General features: G+C 42.0%; 1 protein-coding gene and 1 long non-coding RNA gene across 9 annotated transcripts in view; one reads left to right on the forward strand and one right to left on the reverse strand.

Annotated features, from left to right (window-relative positions):
- Positions 1-16,038, forward strand: part of LOC145551394 (uncharacterized) — a 200,076-nt gene that overhangs the window by 74,750 nt on the left and 109,288 nt on the right. The window lies entirely within an intron of this gene.
- Positions 587-14,649, reverse strand: LOC145551393 (uncharacterized). Of its 2 annotated transcripts, XR_014087199.1 has the most exons (4): positions 14,565-14,649; positions 9,136-9,220; positions 8,934-9,056; positions 587-1,242 (listed from the first exon to the last, which is right to left on the reverse strand). It is a non-coding gene; the product is annotated as an uncharacterized LOC145551393 (long non-coding RNA). The 2 variants fall into 2 exon arrangements; XR_014087198.1 differs by lacking the exon at positions 587-1,242 and having other exon boundaries at positions 8,382-9,056.

Consider the following 16,038-nt stretch of genomic DNA (forward strand, 5'->3'; position numbering starts at 1 on the left):
AGCATTTATTTATTTAAACATTAAAATAACAAACACTTAACAGGAACAGATCTTTGATTTTTTTTAAACGAATCTCCAGTTCAGAATCGATGTTTAAAACTATGACTTCACATTTCGTCATGTTTATTTTTTCAGTTAGAATATGCTTTTATTGTGTTTTATTCATTCAACATCTTCACCTTCAGTATTTATTATTCACACCTGGTATAAAATCCACATATTTCACATGCGATGAAGGTATATTGCATGAAATGCGCATGTGAGTCGCATGAAAAGCACATGTGCATTTTCGTGTTTATGTTGGATTTTTCATGGTAAAAATTCACGATGCACATATTTCCACATATGTGAAACGTTTGTTTTTAACCATAAAACGTCCAAATCCACTCACATCATTCACATGTTTCATTTCTTAACCTGGACTTTGATCGTTTAACTCCACATGTTGTTGATGTAGAGTTTGGAAAACAAGCATGTCCTTTATTTATGTGGTGGTTATTATGAAAAACTTTTCATTGGTAGGAAAAGTGCAAGAAGAAAACATATATATATATATATATTACAGGTTCATTTTTGACGGGTTTCGTCAGTGACACTAAATGACTCTGCTGGATCCGAGTTTATCTGGTTGAAATTCCTTCATATTTAACGTGTTTCAGTTGATCACGTTTCGTTTTAAAGCATTTACAGTTGGCCGGTTCTGCACACCGTCGTCCCAAACATGATCTTCATCCCACTTCCTGTCATCCTCACTCCGTCTCCGTCTGTCTGATTGACTTCGCCCGTCTCCCTGGCCGTGTTGATGGCGACAGGAGACAGTGGCGTGCTGGCAGGTGCATGCCACTAAATTACCATCCGTACACACACACACACACACACACACACACACACACACACACACACACACACACACACACAAAGCAGGGCTCTCCTGTGCTGAGAAGGCTTCCATTATCATATCAAAGCGTCTCTCACTGAGACGTGGCAGTGCTTCAATTTAAGCAATTAATGCAGAGAGACTCTGTCACACAGCCCAGCACCCCTCCACCTCACACACACACACACACACACACACACACACACACACACACACACACACAGTTGTACACATGCAGGGCTCTCTTGTGGCTCTGAGACAAAGGTGTTGGGATCCATATTCTCAAGGCCATGCTGCTGCTTTTCTCTCCTGTTTTGGCCTCTTGAAAGAGGATTTTTTTCTTGCCCTCCTCCATGTTTCTGCACCTGAAACGGTAAAGATGAGTGTTCAGGTGGCATGATGATGGCGGCACAGGCTTTGTGCTACAGTCCTCTGACTTTCATTGCGTCTGAGGTCGAAGCAGCTGGATGGACAGAATCCATTCTCACAAAGCAACAGACGTAAAACGTATAATAAACACCGAGGCTCGTTTGTGACGGTTCTCCCTTTAGCGTATATTGACTCTTCTAGTTTATGTTTATATTTGATTATAAATGCATTTTCCAATTTAACTGGCTTTAATTATTCTGTTCTGTTCTGAACAATCCTGCCAACTTCTGTTCCCTTCAACCGGAGGATGTTCCCTGATTTCAAAACTTTGTCTGAAGTGGAGCTTGTAATTCCAGTCTGCAGTGCAGCAGATCGACATCAGCAGGAAGCTGCGACACTTCTGAATAATTGTTAGTGCAATCGTTTAATTTCATTGTTTAAATGTAGTTATTGTGGCCAAAGTCAGTGTTTTTAGTCACTGCAGAGAAAACGTTACATGTGCTGCTGTTTTTATTTTAATGCCTTGCTGCTGAAATGTGCTATACAAATAAAATTTGATTGATTGATTGATTGATGTGTGATGCCAACAAATTGTTCCAGAAGTTATTCTGATAAATGATAATGTTGTTTTGACAGAACTCGATTCTCAAAGACCAATAAATTTAACTTCTAATGAACATTTAACGCTGGAACTGGGAGACATTTTAAATATCCAAAATAAACAAACAGAAGAAACTAATAAAGTGAATTATAGTCTCTTTTTTTTTTACCAGTCAAAACAACAACAGAAATAAAAATCAGCTCCACGTGAAGTCGATGCTCAGTGAAACGGGTCTGTGATGTTGTGCCGGTCCAGTCCAGCAGAATGAGAAGGTGACATGACAACATGAAGTTCAGGAGCCGATGTTCCACTTTTACATGTTTCAACATGCAGCATGTGGTTCATTGTGTCGAATGAACCTGATTTTACGCAGAAAGCAGATTAATAATGACTAACAGACACAGTAGAAAAGTGAAACTTGTTTCATATCAAGTCGATTTGCTGCTGAGGCTCCTCGGCGTTTAAATGTGAGGACACACCAATCAGACGACTTATTGTACATTTTCCTGCTGGTTGGGAGAAATTGGCCTCTGTCATTTACGCTTTCATCAGAATCTCTTCAACATTCATCCCTCTCCTCCTCCTCCTTCTCCTCCTCCTCTGTGGATTGTCGTGGAGTGCTCCATCGCCCTCCTTTGAGACGAGGCACTTTATTAGACACAGCTGTTGGATTCGCTGCCAAGAGCCTGGTGCTGGTCTCGCCCTCCATCAGGTGCAGCATCACTGTCTGCTCTGCAGGCCGTTTATATTTCTGCTGTGCTTTTATTCTGAAAGGTTGCGAACTCAGTGAAGCAGTTCGGGCTTCAAACTCGTTTTCATTTTGGGCAACGTCAGAAACGTCACTGTCCTCAAAGGGTCTCTGTGTTTATTTGGCAGTAAAATCAGTATTATTGGAATAAAGTCACATGAGAATAAATTCATATCAGAATCAAGTCATAAACATGAAGTGGAAATATTATAATTAGGTCATATTTCAATTATATTTGCTTGTATTATTTTAACTTTATTCTCGTACAACTAAGAATAAAGTCATAATATGAGAATTTAACAAAAATGGTCTTAATACTGTAATAAATTTGTATTTTGAGTTTTAAGTCGTTTGCAGAGTTTGGTAGCAACTAGTTACTTTTTTGAATAAATGTACTTTTAGAAGTATTTTATTATGTATGTATTATTATACTCTTACTTGAGTAAATTTTCTGGATTTTCTACCCTCAAACATTCACCAGACTCAGAATCACAGTTTCTGTTAAAGTTTTATAAGATTTTTATTGAAACAAACTGATTTGGAAACAAATTTCTATTTCCTAATTTTGTTGCTTGTATGAATTATTGTCATGTTCGTTCCTAAAATACCAAAATGTTCACGTAATTTTACATTTTGGTCCTTCTGATGTCATTTTTAAATATTAAATGATTGATAATTTGATCAGTACTTTCTTGAATGTCTATTTTTTTATATTTTGAAGTGGTGATACTCTTGACTAAAATGTTTGTGTACTTATAAAATCCATGAACAAACTGATGATATATTAATAAACGTCTGCATTCAATGAGTTCTTCTCTTATTTAAATAATATTGATCATCCTCTCACATTGATCAGCCCGTCCAGGATCTTGATTATTTTTGTGATTGTCAGTAAAAATCTAATATTTTTGTGATACTTTAAGAATATTTGCATGAAATTTTGCAATATTTGTGCTTATGTGCGACGGTAAATACGACCTTTTGTTGCTCACCACATGATATCAAGTAAGACTGAGACAGTTGTAGGTTATAGCGCCACCTGTCAGTGGGAGTTGGCGATTGCAGAATCGTGGAAAACTGATATTATAAGGCAGAATGGAGATAAAAACTGCTTTGATCTGACTAATAAAACATCTAAACACACAAATTGTTTCCTGAAAGTTCTAATTATGCACCTTGAGGACCACATAAAAAGCTCATGCGGACCCGATTTGGCCCCCAGGCCTCGAGTTTGACACACCCAGTAAAGTTTCTCTGTCAGTTCAGGTGCAAAACGCATCAAACTAATAATACTTTTAGTTAAATTTGACAGGATTCTCAGGTTGTCCTTGATATTGACACACTTCACTTTAGTTTCATCACTTTGTTTCTCTTTGTTTTCATTTCCTAAACTTCCTGATCAGAACAGAAAACCTTTATTCTGCTGAAGTAAAGCTAACATGCTAGTTGTTGGATTCCTCACATTAATTAATGTTGTTTACATATTAACTGCTGGATAAAAGTTTGAAGCCTGTACAAAGAAAAGATTAAACTTGTACGTATGTAACATCCATGGTTCCTGCTCAGTAAAATGAAACTTTAAGGTCTGCAGCAGTTTTTGCTCCATTGAGCTGATGAATGTCTGAGCTGCAGCACCCTTTAATTAGGACGCTTCATGACCAGATTCATCCTCTCATAAGCCTTCAGTTTCTTCTGCATTTTTAAGAAATAGCTTGTAAATTTTCCTTCTTTTAATGAATATCATTTTTGTTTTGACCAGTCAAAACTAATTAAAAGTGCAAATTAAAAAAACTATTTCCTGTTTATTTTCCGGTACAAGAATCTCTGATGCACCACAGAATCAGCAGAAAAGCTGCTGCAAAGGAGATAAATTACATTCCTTTTAATTCAAATTTCATTTTTATATATAATATTTATTTGATTGATTTGGCATAAAAAGTCTGTAAATAATTCTGATAATTCCCAATAATTCTGGTTACATGAGAGTTGATTTTGATGAGTGGACTGTGTTGCAATATGCTGGTTTTATTCCAGTAAGTTGCTGGTCTGTACCGGTCCGTCGTGGTGAAGAGAGAGCTGAGCCAAAAAGCGAAGCTCTCGATTTACCGGTCGATCTACGTTCCCACCCTCATCTATGGTCATGAGCTTTGGGTCATGACCGAAAGAACGAGATCACTGGTACAAGCGGCCGAAATGGGTTTCCTCCTCCGCAGGGTGGCTGGGCTCTCCCTTAGAGAGAGAAGCTCGGTCATCCGGGAGGGACTCAGAGTAGAGCCGCTGCTCCTCCACGTCGAGAGGAGCCAGTTGAGGCTCGGGCATCTGGTAAGGATGCCTCCTGGTGAGGTGTTCCGGGCACGTCCCACCGGGAGGAGGCCTTGGGGAAGACCCAGGACACGCTGGAGGGATTACGTCTCTCGGCTGGCCTGGGAACGCCTTGGGATTCCCCAGGAGGAGCTGGAAGAAGTGGCTGGGGAGAGGGAAGTCTGGGCCTCCCTTCTGAAGCTGCTGCCCCCGTGACCCGACCCCGGATAAGAGGAAGAAAATGGATGGATGGATGGATGGATGAAGTTGCTGGTCGTGTTGTACAAACCTGTTAACATCAAGCCAGTTTGAAACATTTGGGTTCCTCAGTTAGTCCAGGTTTCTGTGAAGATCCAGATATTTCTGTGTAGATTCTACAAAAGCTCCAAGTCACAGGTTGAAACTCTGACACCAAACTGTTGCACCAGCTGCGTTTCCATTGACCAAATAATGGCACAAATTGGAAATAAATGTGCTTGATGGAAATTTGCTGCTTTGGAAAAGGGTTTTTGCGTTCGGTGGTTTTTCAGCTGTGTTGAGATTTCTGTATTTTGAAACAAGTGAAATGGAAACATTGCATCACAAGAGTCACATGATCAACAAGCGGCTCTTACTGATGGCAGAAAAGACGAAAGGAGTGGACGGAAGACGCTGCATGTTTTTTAATGATTTACGTGAACAAACTTATTCATCTGATTTTAATTGTTTCTTTTTGCAAATTTTTATTTTTGTTGTTGACATTAGCGATATACCACCAAGGTTTTTTCATACATTTGTAATGGAAATGTAGCTACTAGACCTTAAAATTATGTAAATTGGAAAAACAAAAATAAATTTGCTAAGTGGAAAAAATGTTTTTTTGATAAAACTGTTTTGCGTTTGAGGGTTTTTAGGCTGCATCAAAATTAGCATGTTTGGCAAAACTGCAATGGAAACACCAGTGGCCAACAACCGGATGTTACTACTGGTGGAAACGATGAAGAAGACGACAGGAAGTGGTTGGAGGATGTTGCCTGTGCAGATTTTTTAAATGACATGAACAAACATTCATGTGTGACTTTAATTGCGTTTCTCGTTTCATGGAAACGCAGCGTGTTCCTCCAAACCTGGATGTTTCAGTTGCAGAGCAGCAGATTGTTTAAGCTGCAGAGTTTCTGTGTATTTCTGGTCGTTCCCTTATCGCCTCTGCATCTTCCCCCCTGTCTGCCTGCATCCCTCCGTCCTGCGGCTGCAGCAGCAGCTGCCTGATGCTTGTGACAGGCGCTGCGATAGCGCTGACAGGCTGCAGACGGTTATCAGCCGGCTGCCATGAGAGGCTCCGTCTGGCTAAATTGAAAATTGCAAATGAAAATCCTGCTCAGCACGTTTTTTAAATTCATCAGCCATTATGTCAGATGACCTTTTGGGCGTCAGGCTCCGCTGATAAAACTCCAAATGACAACACTCGGCTCTGATCCAATTTGCGGCTGTGTCCCCGTCCTCCTGTCCTACGTCCCTCCTCCTCCTCCTCCTCTTCGTCACCGTTCGACCCGGTGCCAGTGAAAATGATAGGCTTTCAGGAGAGCCTCCATTGTGCTGCAGATGAAGAGGTTTCGTTTGGAGGAGGTGTGTGTGTGTGTGTGTGTGTGTGTGTGTGTGTGTGTGTGTGTGTGTGTGTGTGTGTGTGTGTGTGTGTGTGTGTGTGTGTGTGTGGCTGCTGTAAGAAACGTGATGGGTGTATGAGTTTGGTGGCGCTGAGCATGGCCCGGGCCGACCCCGTCTTGGTCCCACCGTTGTTGTCCAATCAGAGAGCGGATCAGAGGCTAGAAGGTGCGAACCCCCAGAAACGCAGCGGGGCTGTGAGTTCAGGGAGGAAGGTGTAAGTGTATAATAGACACTGAGAGTAGGTGTCACTCTAAATGGCTTCTCCTGCGAGGGTCAGTGTGTGCCAATATTGACTGACGTGTGTGTGCATGTGCATCATCTCAAGGAAAAAAACGAGGAAAGCGGGAAGAGAGCTGATCCTTTGAGTCTTTTAAAAGCTCTGTCTGTCAGTAATTGAATTTTCCTCCTCTCCTATTGTTGTCGTCTTTGTCTCCAGGGACTGGATGGTCAGATTTTTTTCTTATTTCCAGTATGAAGCTGTATTAACCATCTTCTTTCAGCTCCCCAGACACATTAGAAAAATTACTCATTTTGTTCACAGACTTTCCTTTTGTGTAAAGATCAGGGGACCTTTCCGAACCCGGGCCTGACACCTAAAAGACGGGTTTGGATTTTCCATGTTTACTTGAACATCATCACAGTGACACTTTGTTGAGTTTGTGTATTTTTAGAAAGCTCTGCTGTACTTCCACCTGAGTTTCTACAGCTTCTAAAAACAATCTGAGCGCTTAAAAAAAATCCTCTCTTCTGTTTTTTATCAATAAGTAAATCTTTTTTGGTGTCTTGAAAAAAACCTACAAAATGTAATGTCACAAATCAGCGGGCACTGCCCGTTACCTAGCAACCCCAGTGGAGTTCTGCCTGTTTCCTAGCAACCCCAGTGGAGTTCCGCCCATTACCTAGCAACCCCAGTGGAGTTCTGCCTGTTACCTAGCAACCCCAGTGGAGTTCCGCCCATTACCTAGCAACCCCAGTGGAGTTCCGCCTGTTTCCTAGCAACCCCAGTGGAGTTCCGCCCGTTTCCTAGCAACCCCAGTGGAGTTCTGCCTGTTTCCTAGCAACCCCAGTGGAGTTCCGCCCATTACCTAGCAACCCCAGTGGAGTTCTGCCTGTTACCTAGCAACCCCAGTGGAGTTCCGCCCATTACCTAGCAACCCCAGTGGAGTTCCGCCTGTTTCCTAGCAACCCCAGTGGAGTTCCGGCTGTTTCCTAGCAACCCAAGCAGAGTTTCAGCATGTTTGGTTAGCTGGTTTTACAGCTGAATGCATGTTTTGTTGTTAACATCCAGAAATCACATGCTGCATTCTTGTTGGTTGTGCAGGAGTCTCCACTTCTGCTGTTCAAAGATGTTTGGTTGTATAATTGCGTGGCCAGCAGCAGCAGCAGCAGCAGCAGCTTATTTTAATTTAAAGTCACAGAAACCCTAAAACAGTTTATTCTGAAAGGAGCCCAAAATATCCAAAATCTCTTTATCCAAGATTTATTTTATGCAGTAAATGTAGTGAACATGTTTCGTATGGACCGTAGACCCGTCCTAACCTCTTCACAGAAACGTAACAGATCACCTCTGAAATATTCATATGCAGAAACTTAAGATTTATGTAGTTTTTCCTCGTGTTTCTCAGCCATGATGAGAATCTGCTCTTCGACACTCTGCTGCTTCAGCCCCAGCAGCTCTTCATGTTTTCTGCTCTCTGGAGGAAAACGCATTGAGTGAAGGACATTTTGATCCCATTCTGACCCTAAACTTTCCCCTTTTTGTGCTCAGATTGACAGATTTGGGCTTTGTTTTGATTTTTTTTGTTGATATTTTTACTTCTTTGGTGAAACTTAAAGCTAAATTGTTAAATGAATAAAATCTCTAACTTTATATCTGACTCGTTCCACGTTAGTTAAAAATGACAACAACACAGTCTACTGTGAATAAAACACACAAGTATTAATAAACAGCTTTGAAAACTGGTGTAATTGAGAACAATATTGAATTTAAATGTTCTGATGGTTTCATGATATTTATGGCAGTTTATTTGGAGAAATTATGCCACTTACTCGTGAATGGCAGATAATTTTGCGTGAAGTGTGTGAGTTTCTGAATTTGGCTGAATTTCCAAAGCATGAATGTGCATAATTGTATGTGTGTATGTGTGTGTGTGTGTGTGTGTGTGTTCATAAATCTGCGGTGTGTTGGCTCTGTTTACGAGTGTGTCTCAGCGTGTGCCTGCATCTGCATGTGAGTGTGTGTGAGTGAGTGTGTGCAGCTGTCCCAGGTGTTGCGTTATTAATCAGTTATCAGGGCAGTTTATTTGCTGGGTGACAAGTTGCAATTTCCCCCCTGATTCAAGCGTCTTTGTCAGGTGGGAATTACTCTGAGGGTTCGTGACAAAACACTTCACCTCTGCGCTCCGTTCCCTCAGCTCTCCTCCTCTCCTCCGACGCCGTTTCCCCTCTTCCTCCATCTTTCACTCTTCCTCTTCTGCCGTTATTTTTCCTACCATCAGCATCGTCATCCTCAGGCTCTTGAGTAAAAAAAAAAAAAAGGCGGACTGTATAATTAATCACACAGCTTGGTCTAATTAGCGACAGACACACAGTCACCTCTCAGCTTCCTCGGTCCTAATAGCAGCTGATGTTGTATTAACGGCAAACGGTGCAATCCCTGTGAGAGCCCCTCTTGATGAATCTGATGAATGTGACAATAATTAGTGAAGACAGATGAGAGTTAAATTACCGCTGACAATGTAATGCTATCCTGTCTGCAGCCAGGAAGAGGGACGAGCTGACAGGCGCACGGGAACCAGTTTAGTTTCATACAAATTATTGTTTTCATGCAAATCATGATGCATTAATTCAGCATAATGAAAGTCCTAATTGCAAATTTAGTTTAACGTTGAAAAGAAGTTCTTCATGTATCTAAACAGGTGCTGAAAGATTATCTAATAAAAGTATGCGGTGTGGCTCTGTGGTCTGTTGGAAACTAGTGTTTTTTCTTTTGGGTTTATATAATGTTCTGGAACATTTCTGTGAATTTTCGTCACGTTTAATGAAGTGCAGATGTTCCTGCTCCAGAAAAACCCTGAAAACAATCATTAAAACTTTCACAAACAAAACCGAGAGCCGAGAAGAACAAACTGATGAAGCATCCATCCATCCATCCATCCATCCATCCATCCATCCATCCATCTTCTTTACACCTTGTCCCTCAGTGGGGTCAGGAGGGTTGCTGGTTCCTCTCCAGCTAGCGTACCGGGTGAGGGGCGGGATCACCTGGACAGGTCGCCAGTCTGTCGCAGGGCAACACAGAGACACACAACCACACACACACACACTCACACCTAGGGGCAATTTGTAGAGGCCAATTAACCTGACAGTCATGTTTTTGGACTGTGGGAGGAAACCGGAGTACCAGGAGAAAACCCACCATGCACAGGGAGAACATGGAGACACCATGCAGAAAGACCGGGAATCGAACCCAGAACCTTCTTGCTGCAAGGCAGCAGCTCTACCAACTGCGCCACTGTGCAGCCCCGTGATGAAGCAAAGGTTCAGTAATCAATAATTCAACCTTAATAAATTAATACATTTCAATGAAGGATGTAGAGTTTAAAGAAACTCAAGATGGCTGAGAATATTTTGTTCAGCTGGATGAAAATCTGTTGAAGATGAATTTCAGAGTCAACGCGGGTAGAAAGTTATATTTTCAAATAAAATGGGGGAAAATAGTGAAGAACACAAACAGCAGAAACAAATTTCTCATCAAAAGTAACTTAAAAAACCCCAAAATCTTCAGTTTAGCTAAAAACTGAAGCTAATTTTTAAATCTGTAGATCTAAAAATAAAATCTGCATGTGGTAGTTATTAAAGACAAACCTTCATTTTCTCTGTCGTATTAAATGTGTCCGAGCAGAAGCCTCCCCATCACGTGCATCTGTGTTGTTTTCATAATTTAGCTACTTTTTTTAGCCACTCTTCCTCTACAAGCTACATTACGGAGACGGTGACGTCACAATTTTAAGAATTAGAGATAATAATTGGTTAAGTTTTCTTTTTAGTGTTAATGTTCAACTCTTCCATTACTTCCAATGCAATGAATATTAATTATGAGCTGCGGAGAAAAGTGACATAAATTAATGACTTTTTTTTTACTCTTAAGAGGTTTAATCCACAAACACCACAAAGTAAAGTATCTTTTTGGATAAAAAGGGGAAAATATTAAAGCAGTAACTGTTTTTTATTGAACAAACAGTTGATAAACTCTATTGGGCTTTAAAGGGAATAATGTCCCACTGAGAGATTTATTACCAAAATTTGACAAAATAGTTTAAAAACAAAACAAATCAGTTTAAATATTTAATTGTTGTACAGATACTTCTATCCTTTTTAATATTTTACTATTTAACAGCCGTTATTATCATATAAATGTGTCACATTGACATATATTTCTATTTCTAGGGAAATTAATATTTAAATATATCCATCCATCCATCCATCCATTTTCTTCCGCTTATCCGGGGTCGGGTCGCGGGGGCAGCAGCTTCAGAAGGGAGGCCCAGACTTCCCTCTCCAGCCACTTCTTCCAGCTCCTCCGGGGGAATCCCAAGGCGTTCCCAGGCCAGCCGAGAGACATCGTCCCTCCAGCGTGTCCTGGGTCTTCCCCGAGGCCTCCTCCCGGTGGGACGTGCCCGGAACACCTCACCAGGGAGGCGTCCAGGAGGCATCCTTACGCCTCTCACCGTGGGCAACTCCAGAGTGGAAGTACGTCCAGCCCCTCTCAAGGAGACAGGTTCCAGAACCAGAGCCATGTGTTGAGGTGAGGCCGACTATTTCTAGCCGGAACCTCTCAGCCTCGCACACTAGCTCCGGCTCCTTCCCCACCAGAGAGGTGACGTTCCACGTCCCAAGAGCCAGTTTCTGCAGCCGAGGATCAGACCGCCAGGGTCCCCTCCCTTGGCTGCCGCCCATAGCACAATGCACCCGACCCCTTTGGCCCCTTGGACAGGTGGTGAGCCCATCGGAAGGGGGACCCACGTCTCCTCTTCGGGCTGAGCCCGGCCGGGCTCCGTGGGTAAAAGCCCGGCCACCAGGCGCTCGCCATCGTGCCCCACCTCCAGGCCTGGCTCCAGAGTGGGGCCCCGGTGACCCGCGTCCGGGCGAGGGAAAACGAAGTCCAAAGTTCGTATTCATCATAGGGGTCATAGGGGTATTTAAATATACTGATTTCATATTCAGAGACACCAGAATATTTTTACACAACTAGAGTTAAAAACATTTAACTCAAGTCACAACATAGCATTTATTTTTTCTTTTAGATTATTATGATTATGCAGGGATTTCAACCTACTTTTTAAAATAAGACTTTTTATCTTTTATTTACAATATAAGAACCCCATCTGATCATTTTTCCATGTCTACATTATTAATACACATGAATATTTTTGTTTGTACATAAACAGCATCCAAACTCGCTGAGATCATATTCTGAAAATACTCTGAAAAACGGGATTTAAAAACAAAAATATTCTGTTTGGCAAATATAATGTATGTGAAATGCAGCAGCAGGTAGCTCAACATGTTTTATGTAATCAGTACAAAGTTGCTTTTAAAAATGTTTCAGTGGAACGTCAATTGCACAAACGAACCTTGACGCAGAGAAATGTGAAAAACCTTGAGAAAAGTTGGAAAAGCATCAGCGACGCCTCAGGACTAATTAGAGCTCTCTGCTAAAGAGGCAGAGCGAGTGATGATGATGGAGAAGAGAGGAAGAGACTGTAATTGTTTTCGTCAGACGGTGGGGAGCTATCAGGGCAATAAAGTAAATTAGCAGAACAAACAACGAGAGAGAGAGAGAGAGAGGAACGACAGGCACAAGAAGACAATGAAATCAGTTACTCTTATTTTCTCTCGGCTGTGGAGGAAAACACACAATAGTGACTTTATAGCTGAGCGTAATGAGACCATAACTCCTGTTTGCCTCCAGCAGGCAGGAGGATCGTCCTCCAACAGCGCCCCCTCTGGCTACTCCGGTTTCCTCCCTCTGTCCAAAAACACCATTTTAATTGGTTGGAGACGAGTTTAGGTTTATCCGTAACGATGTTTAGTCGTTTAGGAGCCACATGTTTCTGGAAATGATCTCTCTCTGTAACCTACACGTGTCAAACTCGAGGCTCGGGGGCCAAACTAAGTCCACTGCAACTTCTTATGTGGCCCATTAGACTCCAGAGGAAACAGTTGCGTGCTTAAATATCATTTATCAATGAAATCAAAGCAGTTTTTATCTATTTATTGGCAAATTACATCGTCAACTTTTCTCGCTAATGCATATTGTGAGTGAATTTTCTTCAGAAATGGTCAAAGCATTAAGATCAATCAGATTTTATTTGTTTAGCTGACATAGTAAGTGCTTTACATCATAAAAACAGAGTGAACTATTGCAACATCACACTTTTTTGAGTGCTGTCGTTACACATCAGATTGTTGATTTTTTTCATTTATTTTGCTTCAAAAGCAAATTACCAGCTAGACTTATAGGAACTCAGTGTTACGGCTGTTTTGCAGTTTTCTGGAAGTTTGTTCCAGATTTGTGGTGCGTAGAAGCTTGAATGCTGCTTCTCCAGGTTTGATTCTGGTTCTGGGGATGCAGAACCAAAACCAGAACCTGAGAGGTCTGGAAGGTTGCTATGACAACAGCAGATCTTTAATGTATTGTGGTGCCAGGCCGTTCAGTGATTTATAAACTACCAACAGTATTTTAAGGTTTATTCTCTCGCTGTAGAACTGGGAGATGTGCTCTGACTTCCTGGTTTTAGTCAGAACTGCAGCAGCAGCTTCTGGATCAGTTCACAGGTCAGACCTGTGAAGACGCTGCTGCAGTAATCAATGCGGCTAAAGATAAACGCCTGGAGGAGTTTCTCTAGATCGCGCTGAGACATCAGTCCTCTGATCCTGGAGATGTTCTTCAGGTGACAGAAGGCCGACTTTGTGACTGTCTGTATGTGGCTCTGAAGGTTCAGGTCAGAGGTCATCACTACTCCCAGGTTTCAGGCCTGATCGCTGGTTTCCAGCTGTAATAACCGAAGCTGTGCATTGACTCTAGATCTATAACTCTAGATCTATAACTCTAGATCTATAACTCTAGATCTGTAACTCTAGATCTGTAACTCTAGATCTATAACTCTAGATCTGTAACTCTAGATCTATAACTCTAGATCATTCATCTTTAGGTCCAAAGATGATAACTTCAGTTTTGTTTCTGTTCATCTGGAGGAAGTTTTGTCTCATCCACACATTGATCTGCTCCAAGCTTCTGTTGGTTGATTGGATGGGGGTCAAAGGTCACCTGGTGACCTGTAGAGCTGTGTATCACCTGCATCGTTATGGTAGCTGATCTTATTTCCTGTTATAACCTGAGCCAGTGGGAGCAGATGGATATTGAATGGGAGGACTGGACCTTGAGGTTCCCCCACATGTGACTCCAGTAAAAAGTTACCTGTGAAACAAAGTAATCCCTGATCTGTATATAAGCTTCCGGCCAGCTGAGTTCTGGACCGGAGAGTCCGACCCAACTCTCCAGTCGAATCAGAAAAGCTGCACTGAGGTCCAACAGAACCAGCACCGTGGTTCTTCCGCTGTCCGTGTTTATACGGATGTAGCTAATCTACCTCAGCGATCACTTGTTAGCCTCTCTGCTCTTTGCGTGGGAAATGTTTGAGTATTTCTTAGTGTTGAATTGTTTTGTCAGTCGCTATAGCAACAAGTCTGAGCGCACCGTAGCAACACAGTGAGCGAGAAAAAAAAATGGTTTTGACTTGTTCTTTGATGGTTTTTCTGTTATTTTTGTCGCTGTAATCCCCAGATCTCCAGGTTTCATTTGGTTAACGGTACTGTTTTGTCGCGGCAGCGCCGTTATGGACGGCATGTGAAACAATCACCTGCAGCGTTACGCGCATTCGCAACATTTCCAGATGTAAACAGTAACATGCAGTTTTATATAAACCAGAAGCATTTTAATCAGGTAACTACAAACTCACCACTAATCAGTTTCTCTGCTCTCTGTGCAGCCAATACACACACACGCAGTTTTAAACTGATGAACCAATCACAGCTCTGCGTCGCCGGATCATGTGGCTTTCAGCGGCTCTCGCCATGGCAACCAAACAGGATGTGACAGGCCGTCAGTTGGACGCTGTAGTGACAGGTCAGGTAATGGAGCCTGTGTCACTGACATCGCGAACGCAGGAGAACGCTTCATTATGGGAGAGCTGTGTGTGCGCGCGCGTGTGTGTGTGTGTGTGTGTGTGTGTGTGTGTGTGTGTGTGTGTGTGTGTGTGTGTGTGTGACACGGAGTTAAAGAAAACACAGCAGCCAGCCTTTCCTCTGTCATGTCTCATTTCCAAGATGCTGTAATTCTGTAATTGTACAAGGCAAGGAGTGTGTTGGTGTGTGTGTTTGCATGTGTGTGTGTAGCTGTGTGTGTGTGTGTGTGCATGTAGGTGTGTGTGTTGAGTAAGGAATGTTTTTTTTCTTTAGTAGTTCACTGAGTTTATCTGGTTGATGTTTGCATCATCTTACAGTTTTAAAGCTTGGAATGTTTTTAAGAATCTAAAAAAATCTTTATAATGTAAAGTTTTCTAGTCATCATGAAACCTAAAAGCATCACTTCAGCTTTTATTCTTCTCCTTTTTATTAATTATTACTGCCACAACTCTTGCACTTTTTCAAATTGTTTGCATTTTACATATTTCTAGTGTGTATTTTTGTTCTCTGGTTTATTATGACGTCTGCTGCTGCCTTTCCTGGTCAAGCCACCCGGTGACAGAGAACTCGATCTCTACAGGGTTTTATAAAGTATAATGATTAAATGTTTTACGCCATTCTAGGCTCTAATTGGGTGGTATTATGTAAAATAGACTTTTTATTTTAGCTTTACGTCATGCTATGATTTTATTCCCTCATCAAAAACAAACCTGGAGTGTTGCTGTGATTGTTTCATGCATGATTGAGAAATCCTTTAATCTCCATGGCAACCATTCAGCTTGTCAGGCCTGGGTGGACCAAGCCCCGCCTTCGAGGCGCAGCTCCTCCCCCACTCAGCTCCTTCAGACTAGCCAACAGCATTTAGCTGAGCTCGTTATTCAAAGAGTTTGGTTTGTTTGACACAACGCAGCATGAAAACGAACCGCAGCAACTGAAAATGTAACAAATGTTCCAGTTTGGACCCAAATCAAACCGAACCTACTGGAGCCAGATCCAGTTTGCTCTCAGAAACACTCCCAGTTCTTTATTTTCAACCTGATGGATGCTTATAGCTTCACATATGAATAGGAAGTGATCATTTGGAGCATGTCGGCCATTTATGTCACTCTGTGTGTGTGTGTGTGTGTGTGTGTGTGTGTGTGTGTGATGAAACTGGCAGCAGCCATCATTTGATTGACAGGTGGTTTGTGAAACAGCTTTACACTGATACAGACTGCTGTGAAGGCTTTGTGTGCTACAAGGCCCTCA

The sequence above is a fragment of the Poecilia reticulata genome, chromosome 4 (genome assembly GCF_904066995.2).
Source record: "Poecilia reticulata chromosome 4, P_reticulata-male-v2, whole genome shotgun sequence".
In the NCBI taxonomy this organism is placed as follows: Eukaryota; Metazoa; Chordata; class Actinopteri; order Cyprinodontiformes; family Poeciliidae; genus Poecilia; species Poecilia reticulata.